At 37.7% G+C, this 17,886-nt stretch overlaps 1 long non-coding RNA gene across 1 annotated transcript in view; it reads right to left on the reverse strand.

Moving 5' to 3' along the window:
- LOC133213442 (uncharacterized) overlaps positions 1–17,886 on the reverse strand; it is a 177,958-nt gene that overhangs the window by 135,520 nt on the left and 24,552 nt on the right. The window lies entirely within an intron of this gene.

Here is a 17,886-nt window from a genome sequence, read left to right on the forward strand (position 1 = left end):
TCTATACAGATGGCTTTAAAATACCTGGATAAACAGATATTACATGTACAACCAGATGGACAACTAATAAATCTTACTGAAAGATCACAAACATACAATATCAGGCCAGAATCTCCTTAATACTATCCTTCAGAACCCGCACAAAAGAAGCAGTATATCTGAATCTGTTCTGAAAACAGTAGAATCTATTCCTGGTTGTCTTGTCAGGTAAAGGATTACCTCATTTGCAAAGACAAGCCCTAACACCGCACTATATGTTGTTATCGTATTATACATCTAGCTTACTCCATAACAATGCTGGCTATTATCACAGGCAAAGGTTCGCTATAAAGGGGCATTATGGATCAGTAAAACTGCTATAGCATGCTTATAACTAGATTCACAGATGTTGTTATGGATAAGCAATTGCCTTTAATGTGGCATGGAAACGACCCCTCATGACAATTAAAAGGAAGTAGACCTTGACTGCAGAATCCAATTCATCACTGTGGTACCATGTTGCACTGTACTTACTCTAGTAGTTACTCTAATTTTATGGCACTGTATTTCCACAGATTACATTTGCAATACTGACTGTAATAAAACTGGAAGAAATCTACTGCATAAGCATGGGACATGATATGAAATAATAAAAAAAAAACAGCAAACCAAGCAACCAAATGTTAATGAGGAAATAAAATGCAAATATTGTTGCCATTTTGCTTGTTTCTTACCCTTTATCCTTATAACATTTAATTGGCAAACAATGATATCACCAGATCACATGATAACCAGGTAAAAGAATGAACTTAGTATACGTTAGAAAATGGGAACATGATTTAGTGTTCACTGTATTGAAATATCTTTTTTTTTTTTCTTTGTAATTTGGCTTTCATGGCACTCAAGCCACCTAATGCAAGAGACAAAAATTAAATCAGACGGAAAGCCTTAGCTATCCTGTTGCACAGGATTGAAGCAAAACTGTGCCCTTGCTAGACAAATACATCTACAAGGTACTGTTTGCAGTGCAGTCTCATCTACACCCATGCCACTGCAACTGTGGGCTATTCCCTGAGGCAACTATTCCTCGCCTCCCGTCTTGTTAACAACCTCTTGTATTTCATTTTAACAAGTTTCCATATATACATGTATTTTCAACAATGATTAAACATATCATAAATTTCTTACAATGTCATATACGTACACAATAGGTCTCCGTGGAAAGTGTACTGGCTATCACAGAGCTCAAAGATACTGGAGTGCAAACAAAAAAAATAAAAAGGTAAAGGCCACTTTTTCTGTTTTTCAGTGTGTCAGAATGAAACATTTTATTGTGTTTCTATTTTCTTGATAGTAGATAATCTGTATTATTCATGATTTTGTATGGTGCTGTTCTAATGCATTTTCAGTAATTCAGTAGAACTACTAAAAATCAGCAGTGCAAGAGAAGGACAAAGGAAGCTTTTAAGGAACCAAGTACGTATGGGGATTTATGGAAAGCACAACCCCTAAGGAAAGAGAACATCTTTATTTTATGAACATACAAGATACAGAATGATGAAAAGTGAAAAAGTGAAATATGGGAAGACAGTTTCCTTGTCTCAATGCTGATCTAAAAGTAAGCTTCCTAAAAGAACATATAGCTATACACAAACAAAAAAGTTAGCAAAGAGCTTTGTGTAGAATTCCATGAAATGATAATGCCCTGCTCATCCTGCATTTAGGATCTCATCTGCTCATAGGTTAAAAACCAGGAGTTTCTCTGTCAGACCTCTATTATCACAGCAAAGTCCGTAACTCTTCTGTTTCATCAGGAAGGAGAAAAGAGGAAGGGGAGGAATGGCAGGACTTGCATTAATTGCAAAATTAATGCAAATGCTTTATCTCTGGTACTGCTCAAGGCCAGGATGGACAGAAACTTGAGCAACCTGGTGTACTGGAAGGTGTTCCTGCCCATGGCAGGAGAGTTGGAACTAGGTGATCTTAAGGTCCTTTCCAACCCAAACCATTCTATGATTCTATGCATAATGCTGCATCTTGCTTTGTTTGCATTGTGGTCGTTCTTCCAGGAGCATCAATTTAAAAAAGACGTCATGTTCTTCTTGTTTATATTTTAATAATTTCTAGTTGAGATCTATTATAGCTGTATAAACCACTTCCACTTCCCTTAATGCAAACCATTGCTTGCTAAAATAAAAATAAAAGCCATCATGATATTATGAGCAGTAAAATTATCTGTCTATAAAAAAATCCTGGAAATCTTGCCAAACTATTACTAAATACACAATTCTCAAGTCAGAACCACTGTAATGGACATGAACAACACTGAAAATATGTCCTTAATCTTTTGCTTTCTTCACAGCAATGTAGGAGCTTGACAGATATTTTAATGTGATGATTCATCAACACACTGAACTACCCTCAGTGCTTTACATGTGATACAGTCGAAGCAAATGGCAAAAAATCCATGAATAAGCAAAACACGGGAAAACAACAGGAAAATAAACAAAACAAAAAATTGAAAGACAATACAAATTTCCCTGGTGTTGCAATTCAGTGAAAAGTTTGGGAACTGGCTGGATAAAAAAGACAGCTGCCTGCGCTTTGCAACGTTTCTTTCAAGGACAAAACCATCAAATCTGCCAGCTGCAAAATGGGCAACTTCTGCATCCTGGCCCTCTTCTTAACTTCATCTCAAGACTGTTGGTTGGGATGTGAACAGGGATTGACATTTCTACCTGTTCTCATTTGCTTCCGTTATCTCTTTGCTTTTTCACTTACATACACTTACTGCTGTGTCCTTTATATGTGGCCTGCAATTGGAGAAGGAGTGCGATATACTGACTCACCCACCCTGTCTGCCAACCACAAGAGGTTGTTGTGTTTGTGTGTGACCTAACACAACTCTACCACAACAACTGGGCTGGATCAAATATTAAAGCAATGTCTGCCTCTTGGTGGGCAGAATTCACTCATGTAGCTACAGAAGCAGAAAACAGAAACTTGCATAAAACCAGTAACCCTATGCTGACAGGAGATTCCCGTTAGTGGCAACTATGTCCAAGTATAAAAATGTTTTTAATTTTTCCTCTGTCTGTCCAGTGTTTTCTGAGGCTGCCTCTAGATACTTTAATACTGGGATACCAATGCACAGTTTTAAGCTGATGAAACACTGATTTCTTTTCAGTCTGTGATTTATACTATTAACACAATACTATGTCAATACACAAGCAATTCTTATATGCTAGTAGTGTGAGGTACTAGATGTATGTAGTATCTACATAAAGAATACAAAAATTTAAAAGAGGAATTGCCTTATGATCTTGTTCTTACAACTCGCTTTTGCCATATACTGCTGGCGTCGTCTTAACAGGTATCGCCTTTCTCCCTTATCACTTCTTGTCACATTGTCATACCTTATTCCACTGTCCCTTGGTCACACAGGTGATGACAGAAAAAAGTTCTTTATATTTTTTTCAAAATCCTCAGCAACAAAATCAGAAATCTGAGTAAGTGAATGCTACCAGGTTAGAATATCCTGCCTCTGACAGTTGACAGTGAATCTTGTGAAGACTCACCATTAATTAGGACAATAAAATATCATGGGTTTCTTCATTTTGTGCTAAAATTTATATATTGCTTAGGTGGCTAACAGAGTAGGGCAACTTTTTTACAAACCAGTCACACAGCTGGAATGAACTATTTACATTTAGTACACTGCTGATAGAGAAAAGGAGTATCAAAATGTCTCCAAAATGCACAGTGTCAAATGGAACCAACCTAATATGAGTAAAAAGACCTTTAATCAGCAGCTCTACAATGGTCAGTATTCATTTAGTCAGCACTTGATCAGATTCACAAGCTTGGGGCAAATACCTCAGGACTCAGTAAAAGCAGCAGGTATGCTTGTGTCTTTCCCCACAGAACTAACAACATGTTAATTTTGGCAGGCAAAGGAGAGATTGTTTAAGCATTTTTTATATTTAAATTTCTTCTCATTCCTGATCAGCACACTGTGTTATAAACCATTCAGCTCTTAGGTAGCTCCAAACTGTAGTCTCCTTTCTAAATGAAAAATTAACCACCAGCAGATTACGGGAAATAACATGTCCAATTTCTATACTGCCAAGCAAAGTAGCAGCACTATTAGGACAATATTTTAGGAACCCTGTTGGTTTCGAGCTACCACTGGGGGGTAATGCTTCTCTCCATCTCTCTTTTCCCTAATCTCTCATCCTCCTCCCTCTTTCTCCATCTCTGTTCTTTCTTTGTCTCTCACGCACAGATGCACACACAGAGTCAACTGCTATTTATAAAACCAGAACAATCATAGCATGCACAGCAATAAGTAATAGAAGAAAGGTGTCAAAACAAAACTTCCTTGCCTCGGAAATCTGACAATACAACAGCATAGTATAGTACAGGCTCATAGCAAACAAGTACTGAGTAGCAGTTGGTCATTGTAGCCAAATTGCTTTATGCTGGGAACAAAGCTATCCTATACAAAACACTGGTAAGCAATTAATACAGTGATACGATATGTAGACCTACTACTGCTCTATCACATTAACAGTTTGCGGGGAGGAGGAACCCCAAACCAACCGTGTAATTTTTCTTCTCTCTATCTGTAAGCTGCTATTTATTCTTCATTTGATGTTAGTCTTACTAAATAGACTACTGCCTGCTTTATGGATTAGACTGGTGCCTCATAAAGCATTAACCGGGTGTTGCTATTTCCATAGCACATTCTTACATTCTTTGCTCAATGAAAATCAATTAAAAAAAAACATGCAAGTAAAGTTTTCTTGAGATAACTGCATTGGCCTAATTGTTCACTAACACTCACAGGGACATCCTAGAGCTTCGTAATGCCACATGGTACTTCTGGTACTTTTGGTACTTCTCCCACCTCTCAGGTGAGCCAAGTGGACTCATGAACCTCAAATAAAGCAATCTGCTTCTCTTGTCAGGTTAACATTGTGACTGCATAGCAAGATGAATCAATCTACTGAGTAGTGAAATGAGCGCCAAAATCACTGCAAGGGAAAAAAACCCAGCATGCAGCTTGGTGTCAGAAGGCAGCTGACAGTGTACATGAAACAGAAATGGAAGGCCTTTGACAGCTGTGATTTGTTGTATCTTGTGAAACCTCACCATTAATTAGGACATGAAAAACTGAATGAAATAGAAGGGTGTATCCTCCCATCTTTCCACGGATCGTCTTACAATTTTAGGTTATGTGTCATCCTGACAGAGAAAGTGTTAAATCCCTGGAAGAAAAATGTGCCCTATTGTGTTTAATTCTTCAAAGAGAATTAAAAATTGTTTCCAATGTAAAAACAGAAGGTATTTCCCAAGTCAATGTGATGATAAAATCTGGAACATATAATTAGAAAAGCAAACCCCTGAAATTCTGGTTCGAAAAAATGTTAGCATCTCTGCCTTTAGTTTGTTTCACTGTCCGCCTCTCTCCTCATGTTTGTCTGTGTGCTGCTGCCTGGCTGACTAAAGTGACGGAAAATGGTGTAGGTGGGAGGACAGGGAGCTATATCCCTTACTGATCTCAGTTCTGAGCAGCCCCAGCAAATGAAGATGCTGTGAGAATCCTGCTCCCAATGAAATTGTACAGTCTCTTCAACTGTTTTTTTGTTGGTTTGTTTTTTGGTTTGTTTTGTGGGGCTCACAGAACAAGAGCATTTGTTTCTTTGTTTATTGCCTCTACACCTGAAGTGGTGATCTGACTGCTTTTTCAACTGTGGCGGTCCTAAAATACATGAGCACTAAATACTCATCGAGACTATACCAATACATCTTTGTAGGTGTCAGCCAGCACAGCGTTAAGAAGAACAGGAAAGTTCATGAATTCATAATTCCAGAATCTGACCATGATCATGTCAGATATTCCTGACAGTACACGTGTTTTATGCAGGAATTGCAGAAATTTCACAATCCAAATTTCCGTTTACATAAGACCAATTTCCATACATATTTCCATTTCAGATGTCCCCATTTACAGTTTGTTCAAAGCTCTGCAATAGGCTTAAAGGAACACAATCATTAAAGTTATTGAAGAATATCTGTGTAGAAGACTAAGATTTTGGAGACCATACTGAGACAACATGCCTGATCCCAAATCAATCTGAATTCTCCTGAAAACTCACAGGTTCTACTGCATGTTAGCAAGACTCTATGTCCTTGCACAACTGCAGCTTCCCTCATTCATTTCTTTTTACTTTTTTCTGTCACCTTCTTATGTTCATTCTTGGAAACCCCCTGTTCCTTTCTACTTTTAATTCAAGCCCCAATCTTTAAGACCAATAATAATAATAATAATAAAAAGAAAAAATAAAAAACTTCCTCCTTCTGCCCAGGCCACAGGAAGTTTTAGGTCACAAAGGAATTTAAGACACTCATAAAATCAGAATTTTGTAATTTTACATAATACAGAAATCTTGACTTCCAGCATGAGAAACACAGTATCACAGTATCACAGTATGTTAGAGATTGGAAGGGACCTCAAAAGATCATCTAGTCCAATCCCCCTGCCAGAGCAGGAACACCTAGATAAGGTTACACAGGAACGTGTCCAGGCGGGTTTTGAATGTCTCCAGAGAAGGAGACTCCACAACCTCCCTGGACAGCCTGTTCCAGTGTTCTGTCACCCTCACTAAGAAGAAGTTTCTTCTCAAGTTTAAGTGGAACCTCTTGTGTTCCAGTTTGTACCCATTGCCCCTTGCCCTATCATTGTTTGCCACTGAGAAGAGCCTGGCTCCATCCTCGTGACACTCCCCCTTTATATATTTATATACACTAATAAGGTCACCCCTCAATCTCCTCTCCTCCAAACTATAGAGACCCAGCTCCCTCAGTCTTTCCTCATAAGGGAGATGCTCCACTCCCTTAATCATCTTAGTTGCCCTGTGCTGGACTCTCTCCAGCAGGTCCCTGTCCTTCTTGAACTGAGGGGCCCAGAACTGGACACAATATTCCAGATGAGGTCTCACCAGGGCAGAGTAGAGGGGAAGGAGGACCTCTCTCGACCTACTAACCACCCCCCTTCTAATACACCCCTGGATGCCATTGGCCTTCTTGGCCACAAGGGCACAGTGTCGGCTCATGGTCACCCTGTCGTCCACTAGGACCCTCAGGTCCCTCTCCCCTACAGTGCCACTATACATCTCATTTTTTGACCCTCTAGAAAATTAAATAGTGCTTTTTTATCCAATGTTACCCACTTGACATACACATGAGGCCAACACACAAGATGCATTCCAAGTTCTGAATCTTCTCTGTGGCATGAGTCTTCTTGTATGAGCTCATCATTTTCTGAGCATTCCTGAGACTCCTCTCAAGTCAGAGTTTCTTAACATGGTATTAAATGACCCCTTTTCATCTGGTCTGGAGCTGTAGTAATCTAGAGCTGCTTTTCAGAACAGTTCAAGTATCCTGAGCCACATGCTTCAGAAAAAAAAACAACCCTTTTTGTTTTATCCATAACCACTCACAGGATTCTAGAGGCTCCTACTGTGGAGCTTTCTATCACTGTCACCTGCGGAGAACTTAGCCTGAAGTATTCTGCCCTTGGATTTTTTACACTGAAGGTATACATTCACAAATACTGTCCTAACGACAGTATTTTCCCCATCTGCATCATTCCCAGAAGCTAAACTATCATTGAAGACTGCATTGCAGAAGCAGTCATGATTTTTCTGCATTGCTTTTGACCTATTATCTGTCACTAGCCATAAACACACAGTTGTAGATTTTTCTTTTTCAGGCAATTTTAAACAGAGGAAAAGAAATGACATGAATAGGAAAGCACTCCTTTTAGCTATGAAGAGATGCATTGAAATGAAAAAAAAAAAAACAAAAGAGAAAAATAAAACACATGTAAGAACGACTTGCATCACCATACTAGTACAGGTATATGTAAGATGTTTTGTACACTTAGAAGAGATGCCACTGACATTAAAAAAAAAAAAAAAAAGAAAGTGTTTAACACATTGAAGTGTGACTCTTAGGGAGTTTCAGGAGTGCCTATAATAACAGTAAAAACAAGATGCTGGAGGGAAGTATTCTTTCAGAGATAACTTTAGGAGAAAATGCTAATGTATACAGTAAAGGAAATTTTTCAAAGAGCAATGACTTCAAGCCTATGCAACCTTGACATTGTCCTTCTTTACTGAAAATTAAATTAAGCACATCTTCATGCTACTTGTCACAAAAAATGGTAAGCAGTGAAATGGTTGATATAATCACATCTGTTCAAAACTAAAAGCTCAGCCATCATACAGCTGTGAGTGAATGCCTACAACAATAGCAAGTGGACCATATTACATGGGCTAAGCTATCTTTCTGACCATTGAGAGCAATAGTATTATCCTTGATCCACGTACATATTAAGGCATACAGGAAAAACACCTGCAGAATTCAAATATATGATAAATTTGCAAAATAAAAGTGTTTATTATATTGAAATAGAAAGAAGTTGATAACACAGCTGAAAAAAATAAAGGTATTCATCATACCTTCAAGACTTGTGTGTATAACAGCTAGAAGCAATGAAGCAGACAAGTTAGTTACAGAATTATACTTGGAAACTGGTAAAAATACTGTTGCCAAGGTCAAAAGCAAATGATCCATGCAGCTAACAACTAACACATGCCCTTTTCTGCAGCTAGTAGCAAGTAGAGAGAGATGTTTATAGCATTCAGTGATGCCTCTGTGATACACATACACCTTTTTTCATTTGCTTCTGGACATAGTTTCACAAGATGGCTTCAACAGGATTAAGGGCTCATTACCACTGAAATGGGGGAAAGTTCAGATACTCCCTTTTACTTCACCCCATGCTTTTGAAGGTGGTTTTGGAGCATTGTTTTCGAATAGGGAGCTAATCCCTCTCACAGAAGAAAACTTACCTGTTTTCTTCTGTTACAGTGGGGGTGGGGAGGAGAAGAAAAAAACCCTAATATTGGCTTAGTGTTTATAATTTGCCTGCTGTGGTATCAGAAAATTCTAAGAGTTGGGATCAAGAGAAGAAGATAGATGATAATGATTATGATTATGATTATGGAGGGTGGGAAAGGATATTAGCCCCCTCCCTTGCTGCAGCTTGGAAATCAGCTAAATCCAGAAATGATTTGTTTGAAATAAAATACGTACTTATTAGCATCTGGCTCTGCTGAAGCCTCCTTCGACACAGTGCTGGAGTCAGTCTTGAACCTGGCAGTTAAGCAGTTTTTCTGAACCATTTTGCCCGTAACTATTGCCAAACCATCTGTTAGAGACTATCCTCTATTCTCAGAGGAAGTTGCAAACAGAGTTTTCTACAGTTCCTGGAGAGGCTAATTATTCCTTTTATACACATTATTTTCATTATGCAAGGAGTTAGATGCTTGTATTTATCTTTCCCTAGTTCTTTGCTTGCCTTCCTATCAGTGACAGATAACCCTAAAATTAACCACCATTCTTTGTCACCTACACTTGCCACTAGGGACCCAAATTCATGACCTCCTTCCCAGATATTCTGCCTGTTGGGACATAACGTGTTCTCTAAATCACCTATTCATAAGACCTTCACTTCCCACTAGTCTCATACTTTCTTTCATGTCTTGGCATCTTTGTTTCCTCAAAACCCTATGGCACGACAGATCTTAAAAAAGTGAGTCTTTGTATGGCTAAATTTCTGTCTTGATCACCTTCAGATTCATCTCCAAGATTCCACATCTTTCTCAAAGAAATGCATAGGCCTATTTTCTCTGTTCTTACTAGACAGTACCACAAAGTTGCTAGAGGCCATCATGACCTCCTGCATTTCTGGCGAAATCATAACAAGTGCTGTTTAGGCAGAAAATTAGGAAGGGATATTTCTTGGACTGGCTGGGTATCCAATCATTTTAATGGACTAGTAACTGAAGGGCCACTTTTTAGAGTATTTCTGGCAACCCCTCTCATGAGCATGAACCAGTACCGTTCATCTATCTCCTTTGTAAATTTAAACTGACTGTAGTAATATATTGCTGTCTGCAAACTGCAAAATAAACTGGTATAGTCAGTCTTCTAACCCGTGTAAGTACATTCACACAGTCAACTAATAAATCTATTTTAAAACTTATTTGAATGTGTTAAATATGGTGTCTTTTTCAACTTGAATTGACTCAGGCACTCCCCTTAGTATCAGGAAATAAAAAATATCTACTAATTATTTAGCTTTTGAAAACTGTTTTTCTTCTCTTGCATATCAAAATTCTCATAATACTTTCTTAATATTTTTATTTTCTAAATATATACTCAAAAGCATAAGGGTGTTTTGTTTTAGTTTTAGAAGTACAGCTTTTTATCTGTTTATAACATCTTAGAGATGAAATTATTTAAAAAAGAACTCTGGCCAACGAAGGACATGCAATGCTCCTAAATAAACAGTAATTTAGCTTCATTTGCTATAATTGTATTACAAGTGTTTTTTTCCCAATGATAGGTATTAAAAGCAATAAGTTAATTACATTTCTATAAACAACCATCGTATTTCTTGAAAATTTAATTTTCATTTAATTGAATGCTGTTTTATAGATTTAGTAATACAATACATCTAGTCTACCTACTGTCCACATCCTCTCGCCTCATACAAGTTTTACATAAATTATGTTTAATTCACAAATTCGCCATGCTGTAAACAAAACAATTAAAGTTCATTATTTCACAATGTAGTACACCTTGTTAGTCAGGCCTAAGACCACAGAAAGAAGACAGAGCTAACATATGCTTCTAACAGTTTCCTCCCACCTCTCATGCCCCTGTTCACTGTTTCAGTACCTATTTAGTGAAGCACATGATTCATTTAAAGCCTAGGAGTCATTTGCATTTAAACTATATGCCTAAAAAATAGTAAGCATTCGCTCATGTGTTCTGTGACACACAGAATCTAAATTAGTACTTGCATATGAGAAAGTTAGCTTTTGCTATCAGACAAGTCAGGGAAAAAAAATCAATCCAAATTAAGCAGTCAAAGGGTAAGAAAAGTATCCCTGTCTGTTTGAAATCATGGACAAAACCAGCTTATGATGTAAATTTAACAACTGCTTAAGGATGAAGTGCATGTGTAGTCATTCATTTTCCAGTCATTCAAAATGGCTATGCTCAGGGACTCAACTGAACACATCCATTCACAAGAATATCTATTTCACAAGGATATCCATCAAAATGAACTTGGAATTAACAGCTCTTTCCTAGGAGCCAATATCCCTCAAAAGCCAAATGTACCTTCAGAACAGTGGCTATCCCTCTGCCTATTACAGCTCATTGGCTTTACCCTGTGTTTAGTAACATGCCAACTATGAAGTATTCATACTCTTAACTGTAAATAAATATATCTTTTCAGATTCTTAACTGAAAGAAAAAGTCTTTCCAGATTAATGGAAATATATACATAGAGAACGACCATGCCATAGCTCCCTCTCCCAGTAACTTCTAGTGTCAGAGATACTTCTGTGAAGACCACTGAAGATGGCAATACTGAAACATGTGCCAAGCCCTTTTTTTTCCTTACAGATAAAGTTGCTGTTTTTTTTTGTTCTTTGTTTGTCCATTTGCTTTGCTAAAACTTTGCACTTTTCTAACAAACTTAATATTATCAAGCACTAACTTACTTTTTTTTTAACTGAACGAATCATTAAAACAAAAAACACAAAATATTTCTCCAGACTATAAGATATTGAATCAACATACCAAGGTAAAAAGAATGACACAGCTACAGTTAAGTGTAAATATTTTGGTTTGTAACATCCAGAATAAATTTTGAAATAAGCAATGACTAGAAATTATAGACCAGTAACTTCTAGAAATGACTGACCAATAAACTGTTTCAAATGGGTCTTCATCTCAGTAATAATGTACAAATATTCTGTAAGAATACATCTGCAGTTTCCTTTTCCTCTCTGCATCACCACTTTCCATGTCTCTGCTTCCCAAGGTTTCATGAACTGCCAACAGCAAAGTACACCTCATGGTACGTCCAGACAAAAACAAAGCGGAACTGAGGACGGATACAACAGCAGTCACTGTCCTCCCTATGGGTAAAGCAGCGCTGATTGCCTATGATTCTGCACTGCAGCTGGCATGAAAGAAGACCAGGATAAGTTTATAGTGAAGTAGAAAAAAACTCTCTCTACTCCCCTACATTATAACAGCAATCTAAATGTGCTTTTCCACACTTATTTTTACTTGTTCCATCTGACTGTTGAAGTCCACAAGACTGTGGTGTAGGCAAAATATACCACAATACACCCATGGGTACGTGAAGCAACTATAGCTTATGGCCAGTGATGTGTATTCTGCTGATATGTACCCTTTGTTAAAAACATTAAATAACTCAGGTTTTGGTTGTACAACCAAAACATGGCAGCTTCTGTACTAACGCACTTTATCTTCCTGCAGGAGTAGATTACTGCCCATCAGCAGCAGTGCACAGAAATGCAGATAAAATAAAAAATTGTATGTACAGATGCTTGTCAGAAGGCCCATTTTCTTTTCTCTTCTCATTTATTAGATCCAGTAAATCAACGTGTCACACATCATATTTCCTCTTCAGAAAGTAAGCGTATCTGCATTTTTTCTGTACCTTGTTTCATTGAAAACGCATTTCCAAGTCTCTGTAAGATTTCTGGCAGTTTTGCAAAGCAGAAAGGATGATATAATATAAAAGCATAGAGGATGCAAAAACCATGCGTGCACTAAGTACCTATTTTCATTTTGATAACAAATAAGCTCATGCAAAATCGTATTTTAGAACATGACGAAAGCAAGTACTTCTGTTACTAGTTTAGCTGAAAGAAGAAAAAGAAAGTATGGGAACTGCTGACTTAGCAAAGATAACCAATGAGGTATTGAAATACATTTTGGGTTTTCTTAGTGTGATTTGTAAAGCTATTAACCACTCACAGTGCTCATAAATTCATTATACTCATAGGAAACGTACTCCAGTAATTCATCTTTTAATGTATTTAGGCAAAATAAGGAAATCACAAATTATCTAATGCAATTTAATTAGGTAACAGAAAACACATAGGCGATTAAAAGGTTGAAAATAACTGCAGTTGTAGCAATTTTGATTAATCTAGATTTATAAAAACCTTTTTTGCTTCAAACCTATTGCCAGTGAGTTCAAACCAAGTTAGAGTGCATAATCTGTTTTTTTAAACAGGCAGAAAATCAACTTCTCTAGGCCTTACCATGAAGATCAAAGCTAAAGAAAAAAACCTGTCCAAAGCTGAAAATTAAAAATCACTACTTGAATCACAGAATCATAGAACAGTTTGGGTTTCAAGGGAACTTAAAGTTCATTTAACTCCCATCCTTCTCCCCCCAACAGCCATGTTCACTACACCTTCCACCAGACCAGGTTATTAAATGCAAAAAATGTTTGATTAGTAGATCTTAGTAGATTACTGTAAACTTAGTAGCTTACTGTGACTCACTCTGAACATAATAACTCCAGCCAGTTCCAGCTGCAGGACCATCAGTAACTGACCCATGGCTAAGGGAAGCTGCCCATAAAAACAGACAGAGAGCAGTAAGGGAGCTCACAGTGAGGTAAAAATCAAGACCAGACAGTTGGTATGGGGAATAATGAACTCAGGTACAAAAGCAAAAGCAGAGCTACTCCTTTTGCGGCACTCTGATACTTGCTGCTTCTCCTGATGTCACCTGCACTACCAATAACTGGAGCTTTATTAGACAGAATTTGGGAAACCTAGGCATGTATGTGTCACTGGAAATACTAAGAGCTTCTTCCTGACTAAAGAAAGGATCTCTACCCTTAAATTTGTTCACCTGTGTTTGGTTGGAAATGAAAAAACTTGGATTGCTCTGCTAATGTACAGAAAATTACATGTTCTAAGTGAATATGCTAAAATAATCTCATGTTTTTCATTTGAGTCTGTACGTTACAGTAGCTCTTAAAAAAAAAAATTCAAGAGGAAATAGAACTACTTGATCTTTGTTAATAATCATTGAGCAGACCCACTCTAAAACTGAAATGTATGCCTGAATAAAAAGTTACAAACTACTACATGAGTTACAAGTATTCATAAGTAAACTGAAATAGTTGCTTCTTCCAGTAGCTAAAAAAACTTTTAAGTAAATAGGAACCACATTAGTGCAGTAGCTTATTTGACAATTAACTAATTTAGCACTGCATTAATTTTATGATTGGTTAAAAGAAGCAATTTTACTCAAACCATGAACAAACTGCACTGCTCTCTAGTAACATACGTTAAAATCAGTAAGTTTCACTGAATACCTAAGACATCCAAGAGACTTTGTCTAACTGCTTTTTTAACCACATGCCAATGGCTTTTTTTACAAGATTAAATTACCTCCCTATTTTTTAAGTATTCCTTGATGTAAATCAGAAAAAAATGTAAACACAACTACCAAAATATGCAAAGAATTGAGGCAATGTACACTAGCCATTTAGCTGGAATTTCTCATACAGTAAGATGATTAGAATCTGGAAAAAAAAAACCAAACAAACAAGACCCCCCCCCCCCAAACACACACACAAAAAAACCACCCATACACCATAAAAATTCTCTTACATTCCGAAATTTTCCAACAGACCATTTTAAATTTTTATGACCTTCCAAAATACGGACACATGAATGCCATTATTTAAAACCAGAAAGTAAAAATGTGCATTTATAAAATGCAAAGCTGAGAGTTATCTTGCACTCTGGATCAGAACTCTTTCCTGGCATCCAGAAATTAAGATTAATTAAGTTGCCAGCTAGTATCTTGTACTTCTCGGTCACCTCCCAGAAGATCTAAATAGCCATAAGATGTGTCCCCGCACAGCTTTAACTATAATTGTTGCCTGAAAGGTAACCAACTCTGGTTTGTTTTGTTGGGTTTTTTTGGGTTTTTTTTGTTTTTTTTTTTTTTTAATCTGCAGGGGTATCACTCTACTACTCAGTCACGAAATAACATAAAATTAAATAAAATTACGAACTGCATGTTATCATTAAACGTACACACACACTAATTTTTAATTCTCCATTTCCAAAATCCTCAAGATGTGTTTTTTTTTTTTGTCAGCAGCTACTGCTCCAAAGCTGAATATAGCCTTTCTGCTTTCAGATCTAATTGATTTCTCTTGTATTACCTCAGCCAAAATAATCAGCTGCATCATATAATTTCCTAGCAGAAAATCTTCCCTTGCAAATACACATGAAAACTACTGATGATCAAGAAGTGCTAGAGACGTCATTTCATTTTAATACCATTCCACAAGCATCTGATAAAGAAGACAAAATCCAGCCAGTGACCAAACTTCTGCTAGTAATGCTTTTACAGTTGTAGCTATTTCATACATTGCTTCTAAACTTCGTGATATTTCAAGAGGTCTATGGGACCAACCTGCATGCAAAATAAAAAAGAAATAAAATCATAGAATCATAGAAACACAGAATGACAGAATCACAAAATAGGGTTGGAAAGGACCTTAAAATCATCTACATCCAAACCCCTGTGATGGGCCGGGACACCTCACACTAAACCATGTCACCCAACGCTATGTCCAACTGGGCCTTGAACATCATCAGGGATGCACTATTCACAACTTCCCTGGGCAACCCATCCCAGTGCCTCACCACCCATACAGTAAAGAACTTCTTCCTTATAGCCAATCTAAACTTCCCCTGTTTAAGTTTTAACTCATTACCCTTTGTACTATCACTACAGTCCCTAATGAAGTTCCCTCCCCAGCATCCTTATAGGCCCCCTTCAGATACTGGAAGGCTGCCATGAGGTCTCCACGCAGCCTTCTCCAGGCTGAACAACTCCAGCTTTCTCAGCCTATCTTCATATGGGAGGTGCTCCAGTCCCCTGATCATCCTCGTGGCCTTCCTCTGGACTTGTTCCAACAGTTCCTTGGCATTTTTATGTTGAGGACACCAGAACTGTACACAATACTCCAAGTGAGGGCTCACAAGAGCAGAGTAAAGGGGCAGGATCACCTCCTTTGACCTGCTGGTCATGCTCCTTTTTATGCAACCCAGGATACGGTTGGCGTTCTGGCTGCAAGAGCACACTGCCAGCTCACGTTAAGTTTCTCATCAACCAACACACCCAAGTCCTTCTCCACTGGACTGCTCTGAATCTCTTCTCTGCCCAACTTGCAGCTGTGCCTGGGATTGCTCCTACCCTTGCACTTGGTATGGTTAAACTTCAAAAGGTTGTTATCTGCCCACCTCACAAGCATGTCAATGTCCCTCTGGATGGCATTCCTTCCCTCCAGCGTATCAACCGAACCACACAGCTTGGTGTCATCGGCAAACTTGCTGAGGGCACACTAAATCCCACTGTCCATGTCATCAACAAAGATGTTGAACAAGACTGGTCCCAACACTGATCCCTGAGGGCCACCACTCGTCACTGGTCTCCAGCTGGACATTGAGCCATTGACCACGACTCCTTGCACGTGGCCACCCAGCCAGTTCTTTATCCACAGAGTGGTCCACCTATCAAATTGTTGTCTCTCCAATTTAGAGACAAGGATGTTGTGTGGAACAGTGTCAAACCCTTTGCGCAAGTCCAGGTAGATGACATCAACTGCTCTAACGCCGTCCATCAGTTCCATAGCCACATCATAGAAGGCCACCAAATTGATCAGGCAGGATTTCCCCCTAGTGAAGCCATGCTGGCTGTGACCAAGGACCTTCTTGTTTTTCATGTGCCTTAACATGATTTCCAGGAGAATTTGCTCCAAGATTTTGCCAGGCACAGAGGTGAGACTGACTGGTCTGTAATTCCCTGGGTCTTCCATTTTCTCCTTCGTGAAAATGGGGGTTATATTTCCCTGATCATGACTAGTCACTGCTTCTAACAGTGAAATCACTCCACTAGACCTTGTGGTGTAGCATTTTTCTGTTAATAACCACTGATTATTAAATCTTTATTTTACTTTCACCATGCTTTTTGGGACAAATCCACCATTGTTACTGGTAATTATAAAACTTTGCATATTATTTGGAAGTGGAGTTAGGCTTTTTTTTGCCCTTTACACTCATATTTTTATTCTGGAAAAAAAAAAGTCTTATCAGAAAATAATTGGCTTGCACCACTTCTACCTTTACTGTTAGGACAACAGCCATCTGCAGGAGTCAGACGCTGGATATTTTGATACTGCTGTGCTTATTTTCAAGTAAGGTAATTAAGATTATATAGTACTCTAGAGACAAGTAAGGTGAACATCTGGGGGTAAAAAGGCCATATACAATCATATACAGAGCCATAGCAGCTACACAGAACTGATTTTACAATAAAAATCCATGACTAAAGCCCTTTTGTGCTTAAGACTTTATAATACTAAAAGCAAATTTTTGAGAAAAAGTTCATATACAACTTTAAAGAAATTCAAAATCCTATTAAAAATGTGTAAATAATACAAGGTACGTAGACATGAAATGCCTTTAGCTTAGTTCAAAACAGGAAGTAGAACAAGGGAGGCTTTTGTTGTTTTGTTGGGTTTTGTTGTTTTTTTTTGTTTTTTCTTTTTTTTTCTGAAATACATAACACTGGTTGCACATTGTGGCAGGTAACAGTGTAGAAGAGATTAATGGTCTATTCTTACTTTATATATTCATTATTCTCCTACCTGAGTCTTCTACTTGCCTTTTCTCTATAGTTTGATCCAAGGCACATCAACCCACAATCATCGAAGTTTAGAGGGCATCAAGTTAAAATATTTGTGTAACTGGAAATCTAGACACCTGAGCTTGTAAAAATATTTCAAATATATTTTTGCTGTTAAAAGGGAAATATTTCATGGACACACAAAAATAACTTGATGCTCAAACAAATGTTAACAACAATTAATATTTTTTTCAATGTAAAGTGAAATTGTTTCAA

This window comes from Neopsephotus bourkii, unplaced genomic scaffold (assembly GCF_033783945.1).
Source record: "Neopsephotus bourkii isolate Nb327-2 ecotype Australia unplaced genomic scaffold, CSIRO-AGI_Nbou_v1 NB_819, whole genome shotgun sequence".
Classification (NCBI taxonomy): domain Eukaryota; kingdom Metazoa; phylum Chordata; class Aves; order Psittaciformes; family Psittacidae; genus Neopsephotus; species Neopsephotus bourkii.